The sequence below is a fragment of the Indicator indicator genome, chromosome 10 (genome assembly GCF_027791375.1).
Source record: "Indicator indicator isolate 239-I01 chromosome 10, UM_Iind_1.1, whole genome shotgun sequence".
NCBI lineage: Eukaryota > Metazoa > Chordata > Aves > Piciformes > Indicatoridae > Indicator > Indicator indicator.
The window spans coordinates 23,385,595-23,403,648 of NC_072019.1; positions in this window are offsets into that span (position 1 = coordinate 23,385,595).

Here is an 18,054-nt window from a genome sequence, read left to right on the forward strand (position 1 = left end):
TGTGTGTGTGTGTGTTTATATGTATTAGTGTGTTTATATATACATACATACACACACACACACACAAAATGATAGGATAGGTGACTGCTGTTAACACTTCATTATATGCTTTTCAGTTCTTTTTCCCATCCTCTCAAAGATATTCTTGATGTAAGCCTATGGAAGCAAAAAGCTGTCCTATCCTGCTACAGGTATGGTGGATCCTACCTTCTCGAGATCTGTCTGCAACTTAAGCAGAACATTACTGTTCCATTCCTAAAACATTAATTAAATGAGAGATACAGTGAAAAAGAGGTCACACAGAATCACAGAATGCCAGGTTGGAAGGGACCCCAAGGATCATCTGATCCAACCTTTCTAGGTGGTGTATAATTTAAATGAGATGTCCGAGCACCCTGTCAAGCTGAGCCTCAAAAATGACCAGTGTAGGAGAATCCACTGCATCTCTTGGGAGATTATTCCAATGTCTGCCTGTTCTCGTTGTGAAAAACCTGAAAGGTCTGAAAGCAACCCATCCACCTGAATAGGGGTAATCTCCCTACTACTTAGCAAAGGCTATAGCTGGCTGTTTAGCACAATAGATTATCTCCTTGAGGCCTACTAACCAAAGTAGTAGTGTTCAGCATAGCTCAGGCTGCAGTTCCAGAAGCTCCACTTAATTTCGTAAACAGTTCAAACCTCTTTCATACTTGGAGAATGATTGTGAGTTCATCTGCTTGAGGGTCCTCTTAATGTTCCACTCTTTGTTGTTGTTCACTGTGTTTTCTGTACCTGGTTTCTAGATTGCCATTGATTTCTGCAGCTGTGATATCATACTATGTTCATTGGCATTTATTCATGAGAAGCTTGAGAGGGGTTTTGTAAGTGGCATGAGTCTGTAGTATAAATAGCTAAACCAGCCCTACAAGACAGCTCTTCTGAAAGAGGAGCCTATGTGTGTCTTTCTCCTGACCTGGACCAGAGTATTAGAAGCAAATATAACTTAGTGCATGTCTGAAGTAGCTGATTTACCAACAGCATTTCTGTTCCGTGGGCTTTGAGCATGGATGATGGACATGTAAAATGCACCAAGTTTTGGTAATTCGGATTAAAAACTACTGCTTTTTTCCTTCGGAGCTGGTAGAATATGGCTCACATTTGTGGTGTGTGTGTGGGCCTGCTTCTTATTAAACTCGTGGTCCTTTTTTTCCAGTAACCACTTCAGTGCTGTGAATCAACATAACTGGTTCAGAAAACACCATCTGTCGATTGGATAAACAAAAGTGTAGTTAGCTGGAAGTTTAATAGATCACAAAATCTCACCAAGTCCATTCTTATGTTAATAAGTTCCACCATGGAATATTTTCTGATGTCACATGGCAAAAGTACCCTAAATACATAGCAGCTGAAGCATTTTCTGTTATTTATCTTAGTGTTGTGTGCACTTAATGGTAGAAATTGTCCAGGATCTGAACTTCACTGATCTCAAAGTGCAATGTGTCTGTATGTTTGGTTTCATAATTCATAACAAAGTAAGTTAAAAAGGCCTCATCTATCCTGTCTGGAGTTGGGACACATGGATCTCCACTATCCCAACCAGCAATCTCGCCTAGGAGTGTGGGCTGGGGCTAGTGCTCAGTAACAGCCACTGACATCATTTCGTCCATCCTGTGCCTGAATTATTCTTTTCCTTACTGTTTCTGGATAGTGCTTCAGTGCGAGATGTCTCATCTACCACCTGTTCTTGGAAAGACCTCTGAAAATCAGCTGTTTCTTTTCCTAATGATCTAGTCTGATTTTTAAATTTTCCTGTGATGGAGATTTAATCCATCAGCAAGTATAGCTTCATGTCCTGTTCCCATTTTTCTGAGATTGGGCCTACTGGTGGACTCCGTGAAAGTTTTTCCAACAGTAGCCTTTTACCTTTCTGAGCTATGAAATTTTTCAGAGATGATCCCATGGAGGTAATTAGCCTCTTCAGCTGCCACGTTTCACTCAGAAGCTTTCATGTCTCTAGAGAAGGGTCATTCAGACTCTCTCCTGTTTCAAATCAAGCACAGGCAACACTTTCAACAGTGTATTCAAGTCCAAGATCCTTCCTGAGTGACACCAGTCAGTACAGAAAGGAATGATACCACCTGGCTATGTTTTGCATGGCCACCAGATGCCTTTTTGATTCTGGTCATCTGCATACTGGTTTTTAATGGTAATGCAGAACAAAGTGTACTCCTGCTCCTCTGGACCTGCACCCAAATTACTTCATGAGACCTTCCAAGTCATCCTAAGTTTATTAAAAAGGCTGAATAACAGATTTGCCTAAGGTATAAAATTAGAGAGGAGATCACTAGACTAAGGAGGAAGACTGCTTTAGGCAGAGCTACAAGTGATGCAGAGAGACAGAGGCTAACAGTTCATGGTAGTGCTGTAGCAATGCTTCTGCAGGGTCATCACAGGGATGGTTATTCTCTCTCAGTGTCAACACAGCCTGTGCCAGTGTTTCCTGATAAATGGGTTACTGGGCCCACGCAGCAAGTACACGCTACCTTCTCTGTATGTAGTCTTCAGGGTACCTGCTGCAGGAGAAATTTAGCTGTGTCCCTTTATGAGGAAACCTGATGGTGGTTATTAGAAGGGGATCCTACCCCACTCCATCCTGTATCCTTGTCTTCTCCCACAGAGGGAAAATGACAGGGAACTTTTTCAATGCCTGTACTTTTCTTGTTGCACTACCAGTTGTCTGTCCAAATCACCAAGCATGATTTTGCCCTGCTTTTAGGAATGAGGAGCAGGACATATGTATGTTGTATACCCATACACACACTACTTGTTTCTTTCTATTCCCTTCTGCTAGTTTGAGTAAAACATGCAAATATACTTAATCATGTGAAAGAAGCTTTAACACTTCAGATCATACTAATCTTCCCTTTCCTTTCCTCCTATGTAACTCAAAGTGGCTTATATATTTGAGGTCCAGCTGTGCATGCTTGGATCTGTGATACTCCAATTGTACTTTGAAGCTGCTCCTGCCCTGAAATCACACTGTTTATATCCATTACAAGCAGACAAAGAGAAAATACTGTCTGTTTTGAAAGTGTTTATAGTGTACTGTCGGTCCCAGTTTGTGTCTAATCACTTTTACTCTGCCTGCATGAGGAGTTAAGCTAGTCTCTCGTTAGCACTGGTCATGTGGAGAGCACCAAGAAAGCAGGGAAAGTAGAATGGAATAAGAAAAATGTCAAGAAGAATGAGCTCTCCCCACTTTTTCAAAAACTGACTTTGCTTTCATATGGAAGTAGAACTTGTAGGCAATGTAAACTCTGAGCTGTGCTTTCTAACCACATCCTGTTGTTGAATCTCTATCTATAAATGCATAGCCCTATGATGATAGCTATTCCATAAACACAAAACAAAAGGATGAATTATGTATATGTTTCTGTCAAGAGCAGAGAAATATAGCCAGAATAAACCCAGAAGTTTGCAGAGTGAAGTAAAAAAGAGACTTTCTTTTCGGGAGCAAGAAGTTATAACTATTTGAATCTCACTGGAGTGATGTTCATTGGGATCATCAGTCATACTTTTTGTTGTTGTTACTAACTTGCACATCCATACAGAAACTGCCTTTCATGGATGAAAAATGTCTTGCTTATTCTCAGGCCCTGTAGAAATAAACATTATTTTATATATGCATACTGCTGGCAGTGAGGATTTTATTCTTCATGCCATGTGCCAAGCTATCATTAGTCAAAGTGTGAAAAATCCCATTTGCTATGTTTTGGAGAGTTAATATAGGAAGCATTTAGAGAGCAATTCACTGACTCAGTTGCTGGAGAAGGAACTCAGGGGCTGTGCTTTAATCCTCACCCTTTTCTTGACTTTGGGCAAACTTCTTTGTCTTGTCCTCATCTTGGATTCCTAATGACAACGATCAAGCTTTCAAGTCATAAATTTGTTCAGTAGTATAAACTTAATATATCTCAGATACTAATACAGTGGTAGCCACATGGTCAGACTCTTCAAGCTAAATAAGCATGATGAACAGAGACAAGACTGGATCTGAACATAAGTTTTGGAGAAGCTCCAGAGCACTAACAGTGTGAATCCTTTAATTCAATTCTACACTGTCACACAAAACCAAGCACACTTTTCTGTGAACTTGGATCTCTTCCCCTGCTGAAAGCTAGATCCCGGTCTCTTCATCCCAGACCTACCTCATTTTGGGACTGATACAGGGAGGTAAGATTCCTGCAGTGCATCGTCTGCATGATGTGGCTGTCAAGACAGTAAAAGGTCATGAAATAAATAGAGCTGCCTGGAGAATGGTTTTAGTCTGAAGAATTTAACTCCATTAAGCTATATATGTAGCCATGAATTTGTAAACTGAACATGAGTTTGAGGCCATATTCTTCCCTGTGCTGGTGAACGGTCTCTCCTGCCCCCTATTCCTCTGTGTGAAATAAGAAGAGCATAAGAGCCAACATGAGTAAGATCAAACCATTTGCTTATTCAGATGGAAAGTATTGCTCAAGTCCCCAGGGTTACATGAACTAAACCTAGGAGTTTGCGTGCCTTCTTAGAAATGATGTTGCCAAGAATGGACAGAATTTACAGAACAAATCTCTTGGCATTGAAATTCCTCACAAAGGAGACCTAAGTTTATCAACTGAGTTATAGATGATTGAGCCTTATAATTTCTAAAGTGACCTTTTTGGCTTCTCTTTTTGTATTCCTTCTCAGCCTTCATCAAAATGCCCAATGAAAGACTTAAATCCATTTTCACCCTCTTTAGACGCACTGATGATAAAGCAAATGAAATATTTTTCTTTCTGAGTAGTAAATTTACAGCAGGCAATAATAAATCCATGAGAATTTATATGGCTTTTTGCCAAAGAAACCAAGGATTTGAATCCATATACTCCTATTTATTCCAATGTTTAAGGAGCTGTGGGAAACCCATTTTTTGAAAATGAAATGAGAGAAAAGTATCCCAAATCACCTATGACCCCCTTTTAGAGCCTGAGTGTCATCAGAAAGTTAAAACTTTATCAAGGTATTCTTGTGCCTTTAGCTCCCTGACATATCCAAGGGGATGAAGGTATGAGAAGAATGAAGCCATCATACCATGAAACAGATGATCTTCCCCATTATCCATGCATGGGACAATGTGACTGGAGGCTCAATGCTACTGACTGATCACTGAGGTAGACTAGAAGCCTTACCAGATCCTCCCCTGAAGGAGCCACAGAGGATGGTATGAACATCCTCCCTTTGAACTGAACATGTATCAGCGTTCCTAAAACCAAACTCCACCTGGTCTCCTATAACCTCTGTTCATTATCTCTTGATAGTTGCCAGCTTGATGACATTCTTTTAGCCAACTGTCCACAAAGGGCAACGTGTTACCCTTCCAGTAAGCTGCATGTTCACCAAATTGCCACTCTGATGGATTTCTTTTAAATTTCCCATTATCATGTGTTTCTTCTCCTGTGCTTTGGTCATGTTGGTTGGAGAAATAAGTGAGGTATCCTGGAGCCCAGTAAGATATCCTCCTCCTAGCTGAGAGTTGAACTTGCTGTTCAGAGAAAGCTCTTGAGAATGAATGGTTACCACAGTGTCTTGTCTGCCCGGACAGCTGAAGGCTCAGTGATTAAGGGACTCTACCAGATCATTAGATGGGCATTTCCCAGGCTGCCTACTACTAGTGCACAGTTGTGGGATCATGTCTCCTGCAGAGCTTGCTTTAATGTTTTTGGCAAATCTCACTATGTCCTCACCAGTCCTCATTTGGCTATGCATGTGGAAGTCTTCAGACGTGTCTGTAGTTGGATGCTAGCCGTGTTTTCAATCAAACATGATTCAGTTTTAAATTATAGCTGTAAGAGCTTTTCAGGCTGGGCTGAAGCCTGGCCCTTAAAAAAACACAAAAAACAACCAACCAAAAAGCAAGCTCCAAAACAGCGTGCTTTGAGGAGAAGAAAGGAGGGAAAGTGACATCCATTCTGGGAAGGAAGAAGCAATAATAATAACATCTGGCACCCTGGTCAGTGTTTGCCCTAATGATGCATCTCCATGTGCTTTGTGTCCTTTGGTAGCACTGCCCTTTCCGTGCCATGCTGTGGATCGTCAGATGAGGAAGCTTGGCCCAAAGTAAATGCCAGGCTGCTTTTCATCTTGGGGATTTGTTTGTGCCAAGTGAACAAAGTGACTTCTTTGTGGCTGTTTGCATTTCTTGTTCCAAGTTGTCTGAGCACTAGGTTATAAATACACACCACCGATTGATAGTCTCAATATGTCCTGTCGGACAAGCTTTGCGTGTTGGCAAGAAAAGGATTTGGCTTGCCTTAATTATTTTTGTTTTAGTACTTTTCAAAATGTTTGTTATAAATCAAAAATACTGTAATTACAACTCAGGAGGCGGGGGTTCCTTCCTTACCCGTTTTGTGGACTGGGTTTTGGACCAATAGTTTTAGGTAAGTTTTCTATTTAATATGTGTATTCTTTACAGCTATGTAGGGAAAGGGATGCTGTCAAGTTTTGTATGTAATCTCATAGATATTTTTAGATTGTTTTTAATGCAGAAATAAAACGGAGCCCAAATTTTACCAATTTACCTCCTCTTAGAGGAGATGAGAGGAACATCTGAAAAACTGAGTTTTTTCTGAGCTCAGCCTTTGGAGTGCTACTAGTAAGCCAAGATCCCATTGTCCTGGGCCTGTGACAAGAAAGCCTGTCAATCAGTGTTGACTCTGAGGAGTCTGAGCTAAGCCCTGGGTCCTGGGGACTGTTAGCCAAATCCTCACTATTTCATTGATGAATGTTCACCTTCTAGGCTTGATCTTGTTCTGTATCCACTTCGGCTCCCATCACTGAAAAAAAATGCTGTCGAAAAATGCCTCTTTGGCAATTTAATTTATATGGAAAACTTTTCCTTCTTCCACCCAAATCTTCCAGTCTTTGTGGGGTTTTCCATTTGCTTTCAACAAAGCCTATCATTATTTTTCTCATTCAAAATTCTTATCAAGAAACTGAATGCTTTTACCAAAAAGTGGGAGACTTTTCCTTCCCGTTCACTCCCTTCTCTATTCACAACATCCTCCAGACCACTGTGTAGTGGTACACAGTGATAGGACAAGGAACAATGGGTTCAAACTAGAACATAGAAGATTTCACCTCAACATGAGGAGAAACTTCTTTACAGTGAGGGTGGCAGAGCCCTGGAAGAGGGGGGTTGTGGAGTCTCCTTCTCTAGAGACTTTCAAAACCCACCTTGGATGCTTTCCTGTGTGGACTATCCTAGGTGATCCTGCTTTGGCAGTGGGGTTAGACCTGATGATCTCTTGAGGTCCCTTCCAACCTCTGATATACTGTAATACTGTGATACTGTGACTCCTGAAAATAGGATAATTGAAAGAAAGCACATTTCTTTTAAAATTTTCTCATGGAAATGATTTTGTTGGGGGTAATGTCTGCTTTGTCTCTCTTCTCTCTGGAACTGGAAGAAAATTCCTCGATGACATTATCAGCCAGTGCATCTCTACAGCTCGAGTGAGGTTCTAAACATCTTCATTTATACATTAATCCAGTAACCATAATCGTATGCTGAAATAGTTGTGCACAGTCATTTGAAAACTGTTCAAAATCATTTGAGCCCTGTTCAAAGATCTCACAGCTTCAGACACATCTCAAAAAAGAATGTGCTTACTGGATACAGCAATATGCTGTGTGTTGTTTTTTTATATGAATACATATGGTTGGAAGTGAAACATCATGAGATGAGTTTTTTGTGCCCAATTTTAATTTTGCTTTGAAACAAGTAAACCAGGGTGACCTGGAAACCATGTCCATCCAGAACAGGAGGCAAGCAGACTCAGGTCAGTTGTACACAGTGATTCAGTTTCTGGTTCTGGTGCAAAAAGCAAATACAGTGCCCTGTACATACTGAACTGTCCAGCATCAGGCTGGTCCAAACATTCTAATACAGAGTGAATGAGTCTTCATGGAGTCTGGTCCACACTGAAGAAGCACAAAATACACATGTGGATGTGTGTCCCTTTGTAAATCCAGTCTGGAGGAATGGGCTTCTTACTTGCACTTACTCCTGTGTGTGTGAGTTAGGAGGCATGTAATATAAATTGAAGCCTATTTTTTTCTTTGAAGCTATTAACACCCACCCACAAGCAACAGGAAACAGACTTCAACTTTAATTAGTACCAACACATTCAAAACTCACCCTATATTTGCCTTCAAGTGCAGCAAAGCAGCATCAAAGCTAAAAGCTTCTTCACTTTCTAAGTAATAATGAGGTATTAATGAGGCAATTAGGGTCTTGTAAACATGGTGTCAAAGAGATATGAACTAATCACCAGCAACAGGAAAAAGAGATCCCTCTGACTTCAGTGCTCTGTGCTCTCCCTAGCCCCCCGAGGCATTCTGTGCTTGTAAACTAATCCGCAAAAATGTTCTAGATTAATTCAAAACACTATCCTCTTTTTAATTCCCTGACTGTCTTCGGGCTTGTTTCTGAATAGATGCTCTGTGTGAAGGCTTTTAAATACTCACTTTTGTTATTGCAATAAAACCCAGATTGAAGTTCTCTTGCACTAAGCTGTCAATTTATATTTGGCTCCCTTCTTAGATGCATATGAAATACTTCTGAATCATTTGTTAGAATAGTTCTTCCAGTTTATTTCCTTTTAGACTTTCTAATTAAAAAAAAATAAAGCATGTAATTTAATTAGAACTGACAAACACATTTTAATGTCTTTTTTATTTTAATGTTAAATGTTTGTGTTGAAAATGAGGGATTAAATACACCAGTTAAATCTGGGAGTGATGCAGATAGGGCAGGGACAAACATTCCCCTTACACATTTGTTAACTGGAGTCTTGGACTAGGATTAGTGTGATCTGATCACATTAATTTGCTGCATGATTTTATGAGAGTTGCTTTTATGATTCTCATTTCCTTGCAGCAATGCAGTTCAGATTTGATCTGGCTAGTGCCTAAATCAACCTGTCATGCTGCTTTCTATTGCTGAAGAAGTCAAAGCAGATTTATCCACAGTTAGACATTAAATGTGGTGCCACCTTCATGATGCCTTTTGAAGTTCTTCCTATTAGAAAATATGGCTCCAAAGAACTTTTTTATTTTTAAAATGAAAGTAGAGGGGGGAAAAAAAAAAGAAAAAAAATGTCTCAGACTTTTATTCATAAGACTCCAGGTTGTGAGGCTGTAGGAAAAGACTGGGGGATTTCCTAAGATGGGAACAACCATATTCTTACAGCACCCTTGATAGCATGCTCCAAATTTTCATGGAACAGGTGAAATTCTGACCTCCCTGCTTCCTTCAAATTAGGTCTACAGATGACATCGCTCTGCAACTGCAAGTAGTACTGATCTGAGAGAGGCTTTTTTAGATATGGTCTGTTGTCTCTGGGAGATTAGGGTGAAATTCCATATCCTCTGTGTGATCTTATTACATTCAGCTCTCTAGGACTGGGAAGTGAGTTCACTAAACCAACTTATTGTGAAAAAATATTTTGAAACATAACACATTGTGGTTTGATTCTGCATTCTCACAGGTATATGTTGGAAGTCATTTGGTTGAAGTCAGTAACATGTGTGTTAAGCTTTCAGAAGTGAAAACAGAACGGAGGCCCTAATAGATTTTTCTACATCAGGAATTTGATCTAATCCACAGGAAAATTGTACATGAGTTCAACAGTCCAGCTCTTTGCCTAGTAGTGTGCAGTTGATTATAATCCTGGAATTGCCCTTCAACAGACCAGTGAAAAATGGCCTCCAAACATTTCTGAGAAGAATTCTTATAGAGATGGTGGTGGTGAATCACGTCTGCAAATGTGAAAGCCAGTACTGACCTCTCCAGAAATTCATCTTATTGTTTGAATTTTCAGCAGTATTTCATCCTGGAGCTGAATAATCTTTCAGAGCAGCTGATTGTGCAGGTTATGTATAAACTTTATGTGTTGCAAAAGAAATTCCTGAGTGTTAGTACTATCACAAATGGCTCTCTTTTAGAGGTTAGCCAGCAGAACTTCACAGAATCAAAGAATCCAAAAGTTTTTTTTTCTTAACTCCTCATCCTTCTTTGTCTCACTACACATTTTATGCTTGAGGAGGCATTGCTCCCTCCTTTCCCTTCTTAAACTCAGGATATATATAATCATAGAATCACAGAATCATTGAATGGTTTGAGTTGTAAGGGACCTTTAAAGTTTATCTACTCTAACTCCCTTGCAGTGAGCAGTGAGTGCCATCTTCGACTGGAGCAGGTTGCTCAGGGCCCCATCCAACCTGATTTCAAATGTTTCCCAGGATGAAGCACCTACCACTTCTCTGGACACCCTGTTCCAGTGTTTCACCACCCTCATTGTAAAAAATTTCTTCCTTATATATATTCTAAATCTCCCCTCTTTTACTATAAAACCATCACCACTTGTCCTTACACAACAGGCCCTGCTAAAAAGATTGTCCCCATCTTTCTCATAGGCCCACTTTAGGTACTGAAAGGAGTCTTCCCAAAGCCTTCTCTTCTCCACATTGAGCAACTTCAGCTCTCTCAGCCTTTCTTCATAGCAGAGATGTTCCAGTCCTCTGAACATTTTTGTGGTCCTCTTCTGTTCCCACTCCAACACCTCCATGTCTTTCCTGTGCTGAGGGCTTCAGAGCTGGATACAGTACTCCAGGTAGAATCTCCTGAGAGCAGAGTAGAGGAGGAGAGTCACATCCCTTGACCTCCTGGCTACGCTTATTTTGATGCAGCCCGGGATATGGTTGTTTTCTGGGCTACGAGTGTCCATTCTTGGCCATTGGACCATTACATTCACCAATACACCCAAGTCCTTTTCTGCAGGGCTGCTTTCAATCCCTTTATCCCCCTGGCCTGTATCGATACTGAGGATTGCCCTGACCCAGGTGCAGCACCTTCCACTTGGCCATGTTGAAGCTCATGATGTGCACAGACCACATCACTCATCTTGTTCTTGTCCACAAACTTGCCAAGGGACCACTCAATCTCACTGTCTATGTTATTATGAAGATATTAAACAGTACTAGTACCTGTACAGACCCATGAGGGACACCACCTGTCACAGACCTCCATCTGGACATCAATTGTTCACCACCAAACATTCCACCCATCATGATGGTGACCATGGATGTCCTCTTCACCAAGACCCATTTAGTTTATGGCTGACTTAAAAAAATTCAGTATTTATTAAAATCTCTGCACAATGAAGGAGCTGCCACACTCTGTGGTCCTGCACAGCCGAATAAAGTCACTCGGTATTAATACTTGCAAAGCATTAGGCTGTACTTGGATATGATCAATGCTTTTTTCTGGATGTGAGACTTTGTTACAGCATCACTGGTCAACTGAAGCAGCCCTTGGGTAACCTGTTGTGTTTCTGGTGGCATGCTTAGGAGAAGATACCACCCATTCCATGTTGTGTGTAAATTCCCAGACCACAAACACGCATGCTCATGACTTTAACCCAGAGCTTTGTTCCTGGGAGCTCACAGCCACGTGGAGATTTTGGTGTGTGGTTGTAGGGTCAGGAAGGTTGACATGTGGGCAAAGATCTCGCTAGCCTTCAACAAGCAAACATACATAGGCCAGTGTCACTACCTTTCCAGTATTTCTTTCCCCAGGCATCTGATCATGTTAAGAAGAGACCACAGCTACAGGCATCAGCTGCAGACACATCTTGGGTGGTTATTTCCAAGCAGACAAAGTGCCTGAAACCTCTGGCTCCTACTGGGAGTTTAAAGGAGTTTGGGACTGGTGACCCTAAATGCAGCTGGTCAATAAATCACAGGTCTAGCCCACAGAATCCCAGAGAGGAGGGGAGCCCTGGCGTCCTGCCGTGAGTGCATGAAGCAGAGGCTGGGGAGGGCGGGGGGGGGGCAGCCAGAGCATCCCCATTTCAATGTGTGAGACGCAACAGACCTGCTTTGTTAGCTCAGAGCTCTAGAACTTGGGACATTACCTTTCCTTCACCCCTTTCCTTCCTCTCCCCTTGTGTTAATCCTACATAACTCTCTCTGCTCTTTCCATCTGGGTGGGGATCTGAAAAGACCCCTACAGTTCTGCAGGGCCTCTCCTGTTTGTGTGTTATAATACAGGATGGCTGGACCATTAACACCTTCTCTGAGCACAGCATGTTGGAGTTGCAACACTTTCCGGCCTGGGCTCCTTTGCCAAAGGGTATTGTGTGTGCATGCTCAACTTTTCTTTTAAAATCCCAAATAGGGTTTTCTTTTCTCTTTTTTTCCCCAGTTTGTGCATGTTTTTGCCATTGGTATCCATGGGATGGATACCATGTGGATTCCTCTTGCGGTTCCTTTAGAGGTAACAGAGTCTGGGCTTGTTTTCATTTGTTGCTCTCCTCCTCCCCACAGTACTACAATTGCTGGGAGGCTGGTATCTGAGAAAGAGAGGCTGAGTGAGTCTGTGGAGTAGTAGGCACCTTTGCTTTAAGGTCATCAGTTCAAACAAAGATGGAATCAGTGACATCTGCCATCTGAGAGCTGGTAGCTGGATCTCCATCACAAAGAAGGGAAGGAACTTCAGATTGGTAAGGATGTGTCTTGTGGTTATCAACCACACAGCTTTGCTTCAAAGTAGATGGGCACATCTTTGTGAGAATGAACACTTGACTGCATACCTGTAGCTTTCCAAAAATAATCTTGCTCCATCAAAGCTCAGAGTCTTCTTCACTTCAGTGGCTATAGGAGTTCTGTCTCCTCCCACAGGAAGATGGTACAAGTCACCATCTGGGTAGGCCAAAAGCATCTTCAAGAGACCTTGTCATGAGCGATTGTGTCACTTGCACTGCAGAGTAGTGGACATAAAATTTTGCTGGCAGCTCAGGAGCAGCAGTATACTCTTCTGTTGAAAGACAGCATATACTGTCTGTCCTGCACAGGAGTGGCAGTTCCCAGCAGGGTGAATCTGCCCTGACATGTGAGGCCTGTAATTCTCCAGATGAACTAGGGTCAGCCCTAAATCACATGGACAGCTGTTTGCACTGTAAAACTGGAGCAGTGGCTGGCTGTGAGGTTAGCAATGAGCTAAGGTAAAGAACACCATCAATGACTCTTCTGTGGGTGAAGTGCCTCTGAAGGATCAAGTCATGTCTCTCTCTGACCTGGGCTCCTTCAATAGCTCTTGCTGAACTGCTTGAGCTTTCCGCACTGAGATTCCCTGACACGGGAATGGGTTAACAGTCTGTTTAGTTGGTCTTTTTAGACTATGAGCTTTGTGTATGCACATGCTGTGAAAGATTTGTCAGAGCTTTTCTTGGAATGGGGTGCTGATTAGCCAGGGCCTCTTGAGAATTCATAATGGTAATCAATAAAAGATTGCAATTAACTAATGATAACAAAGGTGAGATTGGCAAGAAAAAGCTTCAGAGTACAATGTCTTTAGATTTTGAGCATTTTGAAGGAGAGCAGAAAAGAAAGATTTGGGGACATAATAAAGGAGCTTCCTCCCTTTCATAGACTTTCTTCTGGGAAAAATATTTTATTGAGAGAGGGTATGTTAGCCAAAGCAAGACATAAATATTTTACTTATTAGAGCACAGGCTGTTTCTCTTCTTGTTGGTTCTGTTGCCAAGGCCGGCCTCAGACAGAAGTTTGCAGTGTCCATTTCTGTACTGTGTGGTGGGGGAGCCGGGAGGCATGGGGACCTAAGCCATGGATTGAAAGCCTGCCAAAAAAATAAAAAAGAAAAATCCCTTCTTACAGCAATTGTCTTGCTTGTAAAATGTGACATTTACATGGTAGCTGCCAAGCCCCTGTTTTTATCTTCATAAACAGGGCTTTGGACCAAAGATGTGGAAATCCCAGCGTGGGTTGAATTGGGCAAATGGACCAGATATCAGCAACCACCTTGACAACAAAACCAATAATGCTGTGAGGGCAGAACACACACCACCACCTTTCCAACACACACCACCACCTTTCCAATACACACCACCCTGTGCAAGCTTTCTGATGTCTGGTAGGGCTCAGGTTGAACATGCTTTCTCTGCCTGAGAGAGCTAATGAGATTTCACTCCCTTCTACCTGACTATTTCCATAATATATTGAGAAATGTAACATCATGGAGCTCTCCATCTCTGTTGTGCTTCATTGAATCAGTCAATGCTTCAGAAAGGAGATGGGAAGGCAGAGATGCTTAGACAGATGAGGCCATGTAACAACTGCAATTTTAGGTAGGTTTCCCTCCCATTACAGCTGTTAATCACTTTTTAAATCTACCAAGGTAAATAAACATCCATGTTCGGTCTCTGGCTCAGAGTGCCCTTACACTGCAGATTGTGAGAACCTGAGAGGCAGGGTGCAGTTGCTGAGAGAAACAAGGCTGAATTTCTTTATTATGCTCCTTCCTTTAGCATGAGCAAGTGTCTGGTGCTGAGCACAGATGGATCTTTGGCCTGACCCAAGGTGACAACTCTTATGTTTCTTGTACCCAGTTTCTCAAGGATCCTGTCTGCACTGGTAGTTTAGAGGAGATCACCAGGGAAAAGTGTAAAGACAAGGCAGATGATATCAATACTTCCCCAAGGTGTCCTCTCTCAGCCTCGGGAACATTGTGCTTCAGAGATTTTGAGTCAGAAGTGGTATCTGTTGTGTTTTAATACCTCTGCAACTGGTTTTTTTTTTCCGTGCTTTTGTCTAACTTTTGAGGCCATATAAGTAGTTGACACATGGCAAAGAGCTCCACAGTTTAGCTGTCTGCAACTGTGTAAAGACATTTCCTGTGTCTTTTGCTCTGTACCCTGCTCTGATTCCAGCTGATATCCTGCAGCTCTTGGAACCTGCAAGGTGCTGTCCAGCCCTCATTGTTCATTCAATGCTCCCTGTAGTTTTATAGACCTCAAGCATATACCTGTCTTCTTTTCTACCTTCAAGCAGCTTATTCCATTCTCACATAGAAGTTCTGCAGCCGTTCTCTTCCATACTTGTTCCACTTTTACTATACCCTTTGATCTTCAGGAAAAAGATGGATGAAAACTGCCTGTTTCCCAGGGATGAGCCAAGGATTGTTTGGTGTTTAACAACACTAAGTGCAATTTCAGTTTGTTCCAGGCTTAAATTCCTGCTGGTGAGCTGAAAGAGGGCAAGACAAAGTGATCCTGAGCCATATATGGGTGTTTACTGCCCTGGAAAAGGATATGGATATAGAAATCATTGCCGGTCAGCATGCATTCTTTCTAGCTCTGTTTGCCAGTGGGAAGATACAGCAGAAGCCAGATTTGTTCTTGCCTAGTGATCGTATCATGAAGCTGCTTAACCACATATTCGTTCCCTGATCTGTGAATATTTTTCATATGGAATATCTGTTGGTGAAAGTAGTTGAGAGGCAACTCTCTTCTTTTTAATGCCAGGAAACTGCTTTCAAAAATCTTTTAGCAAATGCTATATTTTGTAGTCATCTTTCTTCCCACCTAAGAAATTCAATCTGGGCACAAGGGTATCTGCAAGGATTTGCAAAAGGTTGTGCTCCAAAGCTGAGTATGTGTTTTTTGAGAAATGCAGGAATAGCTGTGACCACACTGAGTGAAAATGCACTCTGTAAAACTTAAGCCATTTCAAGACAATCTGTGAAGCTGGAAATGTTGTGCTGTCAAGAAAAGACAGTTCCTTCAGTCTTCCAAGGTGAAATCCTATCTCATCTAACTATATGAAGCTGGTGGCAAATTTCCCAGATTTCAGCAGGCCAGGGTTTTGCCTAGAATTATTAAGGGCTGCAGGGGCTATAATGGACTGGACAGAGTTAACTCTGATGTCATCCAGGCAGTGGGATTTTTCCCAGTGTTTTCTGCATATGGGTCCAGGAACTTGCTGTTGAATTAGAATCTGTCTAGGAGGAGTGCTGGTAATTGCAGAAACAAATCCCAGAGGTTGCCATTTAATCTACAAGCTCAGTTTTGTTTCAATTAGCTGTAAAGTTGGCAATGAGCACAAATGGGGAATCATGAAATGAAAGCTCCTCCAGTGAACACTTTGTCCACAAACTTCAAATTGCTGACTCTCATTAGAAAGCCAAGGCAGGGGGAAAAAATCAAACCATGAACAGCAAGATCCAATTACAATTTTTCTCCTTTGTTCTTCCATTTCCATCTGGAAATGGCTGGTTTATGTTCTAGAAAAAGGGCACGTTCTAGAGCCGGTTGTGCAGTTGCTCTGCAGTGATGTTGTCTGCCTGGACTGAGAAAGACAATGCTAAGGTTTCCTTTATATAGGACAGAGGCACTCACCTTTTTTTCTTTTTTTTTTTTTTTTTTTTTTTAATTTTCCCCCCAGGATTTCTCTGCCCACTCAGGCACAGTGACAGATTGTGCTGTTTCCACTTGTGGGATCAACTTCAAAACAGAACTTAAGATAGCTAATATTGTGTCCAGATTCCGAGCAGAGCCTAACCTCAACGTATCTGAAGACGTAGGATCTGAGTGGTTTCCCCCAGTGGTTTTCCCCATTTACTTCTGGAGCCAAACTGAATGTTTCATGAAAATGGAAACTTATCATCCAGTTTCTCTGCTCATAACTCCTTCTGGGCAGGTACATGCTGCCTGTCCCTAATATCAGTGTCAGCCCAGCAGACTCAGTAAAGTAGGGCTGTGCTCAGAGTGCTGTGTTTGGAAGTGGCTCTCCTTACTGTAGCCCAGACTTCAAGAAGTATCTCTGTTTTGCAAATAGCAGGGACAACTTGGTCACTTGGTTGATCAAGCACTGAGCTTGTGCTTCATTAAATGTGCAACTCTTGAAGTCAAGTAGGATTCAGGTAAATACCTGCTGAAAGCTAAAAAATATGCTGCTCTGGCAGTTTTCACCTGACTCTTTCAAGAAAAAGTTGTTTTCCAGGCTTTTTATATCAAACATTCAGTCATTTAGGCAGGACTTCCAATTAGTATAATAACTCGTATTTTCTAAGTTCACTCAGAGAGATTTTCATCTGTATATCTCAAAAGACATTTTGCAGATGAGGAGAAGAAAGAGGACACAGAACTAAAATGAATTGTGTGAGGTGACAGAGCAAGTTAGTGTCAGAGCTGAATCAGGATTCCTGACTCCTTGGAAGTGTTTCATCCACTAGACAAAGCTCTCTGTGACTGCTGCTGAAGATGATGATAGCGTTTTCATTAGGCAATTCAAAAAGAACAATTGTTCTATTCAACGTTATGTATATTCCAAACAGAGCCAGGGCCTGGCTGTTAATTCCTTGTTCCCGACCCAACGGATGTTGCTGCCTTATGAAGACACCTTTATTAATTTCCCTAACAGGAAAAGCAATAAAACTATCCTAATCATCAAAGATGTTGTCCTTACAATTCCAAAGCTATGTCGATTGTATTATCTTTCCTTTTACTTCAGACAGATCCTGGTGGAGCCTATAGAAGTCATGTGGCATGAGCTGAACTAAAGACCTCCAAAAGTGCCATCCAGTCCAAATTATTATATGATTTTACAGGTTCTCAAATTGGCATCTGTGAGAAAGGTCCTGTGCCAGAAAACACTTGTTTGGGAATAACTGAAGTCTGCTGGGGCAAGTTTTATCTTCAAACAATAAGACTGCCAGAAGCTTGGCCAAAAACAGTTCTCCGCTGTGACTTTTTAAAAAGTTTTTCCCAGGATCCTTTGTGATCATAAGCACCTTCTTTTATTTTATTTTTTCTTTTCTTTTTGTTCCATTTGCCTCTGTTTGCTGAGTACAAAAGTGGTGGGTGAGCTCATGTTATTCCCACTCGAGGTTTTCAGAATGAGAAAGCTGCGTGTTACCTCATGTTCTTGTGGCTTTGACTGAAGCAGTGGTCTATGACAGATGTTACTTCAGAGGTCACAGGGTACAGACTGACTGACAAAAGCATATTTCAGGGTAGATTTACCGCATAGTACCTCAGATGTAGCATTAAGAATTTGAGAGCAAAGAACAAGTGGCAGAAGTTGAGAGAGAAACTTCAAAAACAGTGCACTCTCATGTGCCCTCACCTATTAAAGCAGATAGCACTTAAGGAGAAATAACACAGAGAATCTCAGAGCTTTGTTTGA